This window comes from Dermacentor albipictus, chromosome 1 (assembly GCF_038994185.2).
Source record: "Dermacentor albipictus isolate Rhodes 1998 colony chromosome 1, USDA_Dalb.pri_finalv2, whole genome shotgun sequence".
NCBI lineage: Eukaryota > Metazoa > Arthropoda > Arachnida > Ixodida > Ixodidae > Dermacentor > Dermacentor albipictus.
The window spans coordinates 284868473-284876556 of NC_091821.1; the positions used below are offsets into that span (position 1 = coordinate 284868473).

At 45.6% G+C, this 8084-nt stretch overlaps 1 long non-coding RNA gene across 1 annotated transcript; it reads right to left on the bottom strand.

Annotated features, from left to right (window-relative positions):
* Window positions 1-454: 454 nt before the first annotated feature.
* Window positions 455-8084, bottom strand: LOC139054431 (uncharacterized). Its single transcript, XR_011511209.1, has 2 exons — window positions 6791-8084; window positions 455-587 (listed from the first exon to the last, which is right to left on the bottom strand). It is a non-coding gene; the product is annotated as an uncharacterized lncRNA (long non-coding RNA).

An 8084-nucleotide genomic window follows, 5' to 3' on the forward strand; every position in this document is an offset into this window, starting at 1 on the left:
TATCTGCGCACAAAAATGAGCAACTCTCACACTCGTGTTAAAAAGAGAATCACAAACGGCCTTACAGGTAAAAGGTACTATTGATCAGATTCAATGCTTTTGACATCTTGTGAGCGTTATTGTTAACGACGTCGTAAAGCACATCGTTAAGTGCGTAGTGGCATTATGTTGGGCCAGGGTAATTATTCATCCTGAGAAGGGACGACCAGCCGCTCATATGGCTTCTACTAAGCTGATCATTTTATTTAGTTGAGCAGGAGACACAAACACTCCAGACGGAGTATATATAGTATTATTAAAACTTTCGCATGGTTTAAACGTGCTCCTCTCAGCACTAAACGGTCGCTGATTACGTCACCGACAACACGATATATCCGTAGATTAGTGTAGTTCCAAATACGCCGAAGAGACACTCGCGTAAAGGTAAACTCTCGAAGATAAAAACATCGAGACGTGCATGAACTGAAAATTTAGAGAAAGTGGTCGATATGGTGAGTTTCTGGATGCTTCAAACGTCGTCTCAAATCCTTCGAGATTCTATTAAGCTTTTGGCTTCTGCCGCCATGGGACCATGATTGCAGAGGCACCTGCAACAGATTCACAATCATATCACAGTACTCAGGGGCAGCTTTCGATGCAGACAACACTGCAAGAATAGATGATGACGGTTGAGTTAACCGCCACTCATGACTTCACACTCCAGAACAAAAAAAATAAATCTCCATGGCAACTATCATATTTTTAAATCAGTGCTTTCTTCCGTTAGTTCCTATTACTAGAACTTAGTAGAAAACTGCATTTGCGACTTGAAACGAGCTCATTGAGGAAACACGTATTCTTGTGGCGTCACGTTACTTATTCGATGTTGTCGCTTCCCATAACTTAGAGCGAACGCACCTTCTCCAATTACATTGTTTACAATGGTTACAAAGCACATAATTTAATGGAATGTTTTTAACTACACATAAGCACTGGTTTCGCTTCCGTTTTAAATTTCGTCAAGCTGACTTAACATAACGCGCTCGGCCACGGCGACAGCTTCATGCCGATGCAGCACATTAATTAATACGTGAATAGTAGGCTGTCGTGCTGTCTGCCTATGAACTCGCAATGTATCGTAAAACTTGTTGTAAGCACTTAAAGAAAACGCTTATAAGCGAAATTTGAGAGGCATCAATCACGCTCTACATTTTCATGGAACAAAGAAAAACACTTGACGAGCTGAAGAGCTTTCAGGGCATTTATATCGCGAAATTGAGTTGATCAAAACACACTCGTGTCTATAAATTACCTAATATATCTGGCACTTTCTAGTACACTCGACTTGCTTTCCCATACCGCACTAAAAGCTGAATTCAGGATGGCAAAAAAAAAAACAAGCGCGTTTACTTCTGTGAAAGCTACGTTCCACGTGCGAGCTGCTCCGGCAATACAGCCGGCGGCTCTCAGCGCACGATAGTCAGGCGGCCATATCTCTCGGCGCTTGCCTAATTCTATTATTTTGTGTATTGCAGAGAAATTTGTCATGAATATTTTGCTGCGGCATTTTCATAAGCACAGAGCGCCGGCGATACAAATATCGCACGGAACGCGCCTCGAATAATGTGCACTGATGAGCACACAGTGCATGCAGAGCACAGAAGGAGTACTACGGCGGAGTCACCCCCGCGATCGGTCCCTTCGCATGATGAGAGAACACCACGCGCGCTCGTCGAGGTCAGACGTGCCACTGATCCACGGCACGTACTTCGGCCTGAACCGCCGCCCCCAGCCGAGGCACCGCGAGCGGCACGGCTGGCATCGAGGCCCCGGCGGCTCCCCAGCTCCGGAGAGACGCTCAGCTGCCGAGCCTCACTCGGACTCCGCCGGTACCGCTGGCGACGCCAGCCGTTAACATGGAATGAACGGTTGAAGGCCACACCGTAACCGCACAATAGCTTCAATCAGACGATTGGACACCAGTTCTGCATAAAGCCTCCCGACCAGCCAGTTTGCCTAAACCACCTCAACGCTCCGACAACGCTACCTCCGATGCAGCAAACCCGAACGCCAGGAACGCGGCGCGCGACGCAGCAGCCGCAACCAGCAGCGGCAAGGCCCGCCTACCACCCGCGACCAAGGAGGCTCGCCTCGCAGTGCAACTCAGCAAGCAACTGCCGCCGCTCCCAGCCAACGCTATTGGAGTGGTCGTTCGCCCGCGAGGTGAAGTGCGACATCCCAACACCTCGACTCAGGAAGGCAGTGCAGACCCAGCTCCAAATCACTCTACCGGACGACTTCTGCCTACGCATCCACCCGACCAACAATACTTTCACCATGGCAACAACACATTTCCTAACAGCCGAGACTCTGAAGACGCTGACCTCTCTCACGATTGGAGAGCGAACCTACCCGTGCGCACACAACAACACGACGCAACAGTAATTTTATTCAAATAATCAAAACTGGTATGCGACAACGTCTGGATTCTTAGCCATAGGCTAGTTATGGATCCATGCAGTTATACAAAAAAAAGTAAACGACTCAGACACGAGCACAATCATTTGTTTTGGATCAAAGGGACAAAATAAAACCAAAAAACAAACAAAAGAAAGGAAATGCAACCAAACAAAAACCAATACACCAAGGTGCAGGAGGGAAAAAGCCCCCACCGGCACGTGCCATTCCCCGCATGCCGAGGACACAGCCATCGGCAACCAGAAGCGAAAAGGCTTAGTTGCTGTCCAAACTGCTGTCACCCACGACAGGAGTCCCATACCACCAGTGGGGCAGCACGTATCCGAGACAAGACCCATGGCCTCCCTCCCACGGCTGCCCGCACAAATACATGCTTGCGATAAGAATACATGAAACGGTTATACAAAAAGAATTGGTTGAACATTTGTGACTTTAGCCGTTTGCAGAACGGTCACATGTAATTATTATTTACTCAACGCAGCAAAAATGTACACTGATATGCTAAATATGCATTTGATGCACGGTGTGTCGAGTAAAAACAAGGGTACACCAGTAATGACACTTACGTTACTATACATCCATGAACACATACCTACGTAGAAACAACAAAAAAGCGTAACAGCAATGCTGTATCCAGTTGTTGAACTCATTATAACTTTGGTTAAAGACTAATCAGTTTAGATCAGAGAGAAAAAATTCTTTTACAGTAGTATTAAAATTTGCTGACTGCTTAATGTTTGCAGGAAGCGAGTTCCATATTTTGACACCTATATAATGTATGCGTAGCTTGCCGTACTGGTTGTGACATATCGGCACGAGAAATTTCTCGAGGAAGGCTGAGCGACTGTTAAATGTCGATTCATTGAAGATAGTGGCAGGAAATGGCGTGTTGCATCTCGTTATACAGCACACTAATAAGGCAACGCGGTAATCTCGCAGGTGCGATAGTGACATGACTTTGTTCGCAAGAAAAAGATTTCTTGACAGTGTAGTAAAGCTAGCGTAGTTGATTATCCGCAAAGCTCTCTTCTGAAGCCGTACTACAGGCTCCAAGTATGTTTTCTATGTAAATCCCCAGGCTTCAATACAGTAGGCTAAGTTGGAATGAACGAGACAAAAATAAAAAGTTCTCAACGTTTCGAAACTGAAATTACTCCGCGCCTTTGTAAGTACGAAGCATGCGGAAGAGACCTTACCACACAGCCTATCGATATGAGGCTTCCAGTTCAGGGTGGAATCAATGGTTACCCCTAAGTAGAGCACTGAGTCGACTTTTTCAATTTCATCACGGCCAATCGTAATGCGGCATGGCTCCTCAAAAGGTTTTTTCTTAAACAGGACATAAAAATAACAGATTTAGTTTTATTTCTATTTGAGGAAAGTCGATTACTTTCAAACCATTTGCTAATATATTGAAGTTCATTGTTGATTGTTTTAACAGTGTTATTTAAAGATTTGCTACTGACCACAAGAGCTGTGTCATCAGCATACATGAAGGCATGTGCTTCATTTAGGCCGTCCGGAAGGTAATTTGTGTATATTGTAAATAATATTGGCCCAAGTGCCGATCCTTGTGGTACACCCATAGTAATGTCAGAGAGACTTGAGGTGTGCTCATCGATGACCACTGCTTGTTTACGGTTATTGAGATAGCTTTTTAAAAAGTCTAAGGAAATGCCTCGAAATCCAAATCTTTCCAGTTCCATGAATAATATACGATAGTCGACAGTATCAAATGCCATTCTTATATCTAAAGATACTCCTATTGATATTTCGTTGTTGTTCAAGGCTTCATTGATTACATTAGTTAAAGACAGATTAGCCGTAGTTGTCGGTCGGGACTTCTGAAAGCCGTGTTGACGCGGGGAAAGGATGGTATTTTTGTATAGAACTTTTCTTATTCTACTAGCCAGTAGTTTCTCAAAAATTATGTTTATGCGGTTCAATACCGATATAGGTCGATAATTACCGAAATCGTTGGGGTCCCCACTTTTATAAATAGGTGTCACTCTTGCTATTTTCAATACCTCCGGGTATGTGCCCGTGTAAAATGCTTTGTTAAGCAATTTAGCGAGAGTACGTGCCAAGGTTTTTATATTATTTTTCACTACGGACACCGCCATACCATCGAAACCAGGTGCCTTTCCTCTATCTAATAGATTGAAATATCTATGAAATATCTATGTAGCCAAAGGAACATGAATTCCAAGCAGGCAAAGATGGCTCGAACGTACTTTGCATGCCAAAAAGAAGTTGGGTACCAACCGTACAAAAGTGATGATTAAATTTTCCACTTACTGATGAAGCATCGCATCCCGTAGCTATCGATGGAAGAATTCGTTTTGAAACTGTAGGTTTAATAATAGAGTTTATAGTAGTCCATAATTTTTTCGGATTGTGAGATGACGCGTTGATCTGGTTAGTGTAATAAAGCTTCTTCTGTATTCTCATTGCTGCCAAGGCTTTGTTTCTTTATTGCTTGTATTGATTAAGGTAGTACGTGTTTCTTTAATATTGTTTCGCTTTAGTATGCCAATAATCTCCCACTTTAATTAAGTTCAGTACGCTCTGTGTCATCCATGGACATATTGGTTGCATACATTGTGTGTTTACTTTTATTTGAGTGCACTCTGCAATTGTACTTTTAAGTCTTTTTATTAGCATAGAACAGTGCACGTTAGAGTTTAAGTCGTCCAAGTCGGAGAACGACATGTTGGAAAGTGACAGTGACAATTTTTCATGATCAATTCGCTTTGTCGTACCGGAAAAATTTGTCCGGTTAAAATATGTATCGTCAAGATAATATAGGAACGCAATCGGTAAGTGGTCAGCAGGCCCTGTATCGTAGGCACCATGAAGGCTTTCAGTTGCATCAAAGTTACATAAAATGTGATCAAGGCAAGTGGAGGTATGACTTGTAATTCGCGTGGGACCAGTGACAAGATTACTGAATCCATAGGAAGAGAGGAAGTTTGAATATTCAGTGTGCCTGCTACTAAGTGTCAATATTCATGTTCATGTCGCCCACTATCACAGCTTTCTTATTATTTTCGGTCAGGTGGATGAGAGCATATTCTAGGTCATTCAAAAACATGCTACAATCAGTACGGGGGACGGTATACAACACCAATAATGACATTGTGCAACTCTACGAAAAACATCTCCGAGTGTCCACTAGTAGGTCTATTCAAAGAAGAATAAAGCCTGTACCCGAGTGAGTTTCTAATATAGAATCCCACCCCTCCTCCCCTGTTTGTAGCAATTCTAGGACACGAGAGAAAAACGTAATTTGGAATGTTATAACTTTTGCCAGGCTTGAGCCAAGTTTCCGTGATGGCTATGACGTCATACATGTTATTGTGCTTTGCCAACAGCGTAAGAAGAGGATCAAAATTTTTTTCTAAACTTCTCACATTGCATAGAAGCAGTGAGTGTGGTCTATGCAATCTATGAAAGTTATCAACAGAAGAATTCGTCGGCATATTGGGGATATGCCACACGGTCTAGGTCAGCCTCCCTGAAGATGCGGAGGAGATCGGAGTTTTCTGCTTTCCTCATTAATATTCGTCTTCTCGATACCCAAGCATATTTCCCGTTGTGTTGCTTTTTTGCGGCAATCGCTTTCGCCAATAAAAGTTTGTACTCAGTGCATAAGTGCTCATTTATAAACACTGGTGTACGTTCTGTCAAGCCAAAATCGGCTGCAGTAAGACGTGCTTTTTTGCACATTGAAGCAAGTTGTCACAAGCGGCGCAGGTCTTGAATTTGATAATGATGTTAGATTGATTATTGTTTTTTGTTGGAACACGGTGTACGACATCTATATCAGTCATTGTCACCGGCGCAGCAGCCTTTGCTGCCAAAGTGGTAACAACTGCCGACAGTGACTCATTGGGTGCCCTGGGGATACCTTTCACTTAAAGATTTGTTCTACGACTGTATTGCTGTAGTTCCATCAGTTAATGTCTAGTAGTCTGCAACTCTTTAGAGAGGCGGCTGTTTTCACTTTTAAGTCGACTTTGTTCCGTCTTCACCTCGCCTAATTCCTTCTGCACATTACCAAGTGCTTTCTTGAAATCCTCAAAGCTTTCGCTCATAAAATCTGCAGATTTCTTAAGGGAAGCAAGGTCACGGTTTAGGTTCTTATGCATGTTGTCAATCTTTGCACTCAACTTCAAAAACGACACAGCAAGTTCTTTCACCACTGTGGGCGTTTTTTTGAAGACCCTTTCGCCCGTATTCTTGCGCCCCGCATCAGATCCATCATCGCCCATAGCTGGAGGACGACCCAGGCACGAAGCTAATATTTAGTTAATCAAGTTGTTTTACACACCTGTAATGCACAAAAGTGCGGTGAGTAGGCCGTCGATGTGAGCGTGCCCGGACCGTCCACAGCACTTGTTTTGTCGAAGTGCGAAGCACGCTTTTATGCTCCCCGTTGCATCATCGAAGGCTTCTGCGCAGCAGTAGTCACGCAGGAGGCCTGCCTCGATTCCAGTTTGGCGGCATCTGATTCCAGCAACCTGGTGATTAGCTCGGGCACTGGTAGTCGCGTCGACTGTTCAGAGCAGCCAGCGTCGATGACTGCACCCTGTAATGCACAAAAGTGCGGTGAGTAGGCCGTCGATGTGAGCGTGCCTGGACCGTCCACAGCAATGGTTCTGTCGAAGTGTGAAGCCCGCTTTTATGCTCCCCGTTGCATAATCGAAGGCTTCTGCGCAGCAGTAGTCACGCAGGAGGCCTGCCTCGATTCCAGTTTGGCGGCATCTGATTCCAGCAACCTGGTGATTAGCTCGGGCACTGGTAGTCGCGTCGAGTGTTCAGAGCAGCCAGCGTCGATGACTGCACCCTGTAATGCACAAAAGTGCGGTGAGTAGGCCGTCGATGTGAGCGTGCCTGGACCGTCCACAGCAATGGCGGCAATGGTTCTGTCAAAGTGTGAAGCCCGCTTTTATGCTCCCCGTTGCATCATCGAAGGCTTCTGCGCAGCAGTAGTCACGCAGGAGGCCTGCCTCGATTCCAGTTTGGCGGCATCTGATTCCAGCAACCTGGTGATTAGCTCGGGCACTGGTAGTCGCGTCGAGTGTTCAGAGCAGCCAGCGTCGATGACTGCACCCTGTAATGCACAAAAGTGCGGTGAGTAGGCCGTCGATGTGAGCGTGCCTGGACCGTTCACAGCAATGGTTCTGTCGAAGTGTGAAGCCCGCTTTTATGCTCCCCGTTGCATCATCGAAGGCTTCTGCGCAGCAGTAGTCACGCAGGAGGCCTGCCTCGATTCCAGTTTGGCGGCATCTGATTCCAGCAACCTGGTGATTAGCTCGGGCACTGGTAGGCGCGTCGAGTGTTCAGAGCAGCCAGCGTCGATGATTGCACCCTGTAATGCACAAAAGTGCGATGAGTAGGCCGTCGATGTGAGCGTGCCTGGACCGTCCACAGCAATGGTTCTGTCGAAGTGTGAAGCCCGCTTTTATGCTCCCCGTTGCATCATCGAAGGCTTCTGCGCAGCAGTAGTCACGCAGGAGGCCTGCCTCGATTCCAGTTTGGCGGCATCTGATTCCAGCAACCTGGTAATTAGCTCGGGCACTGGTAGTCGCGTCGAGTGTTCAGAGCAGCCAGCGTCGATGACT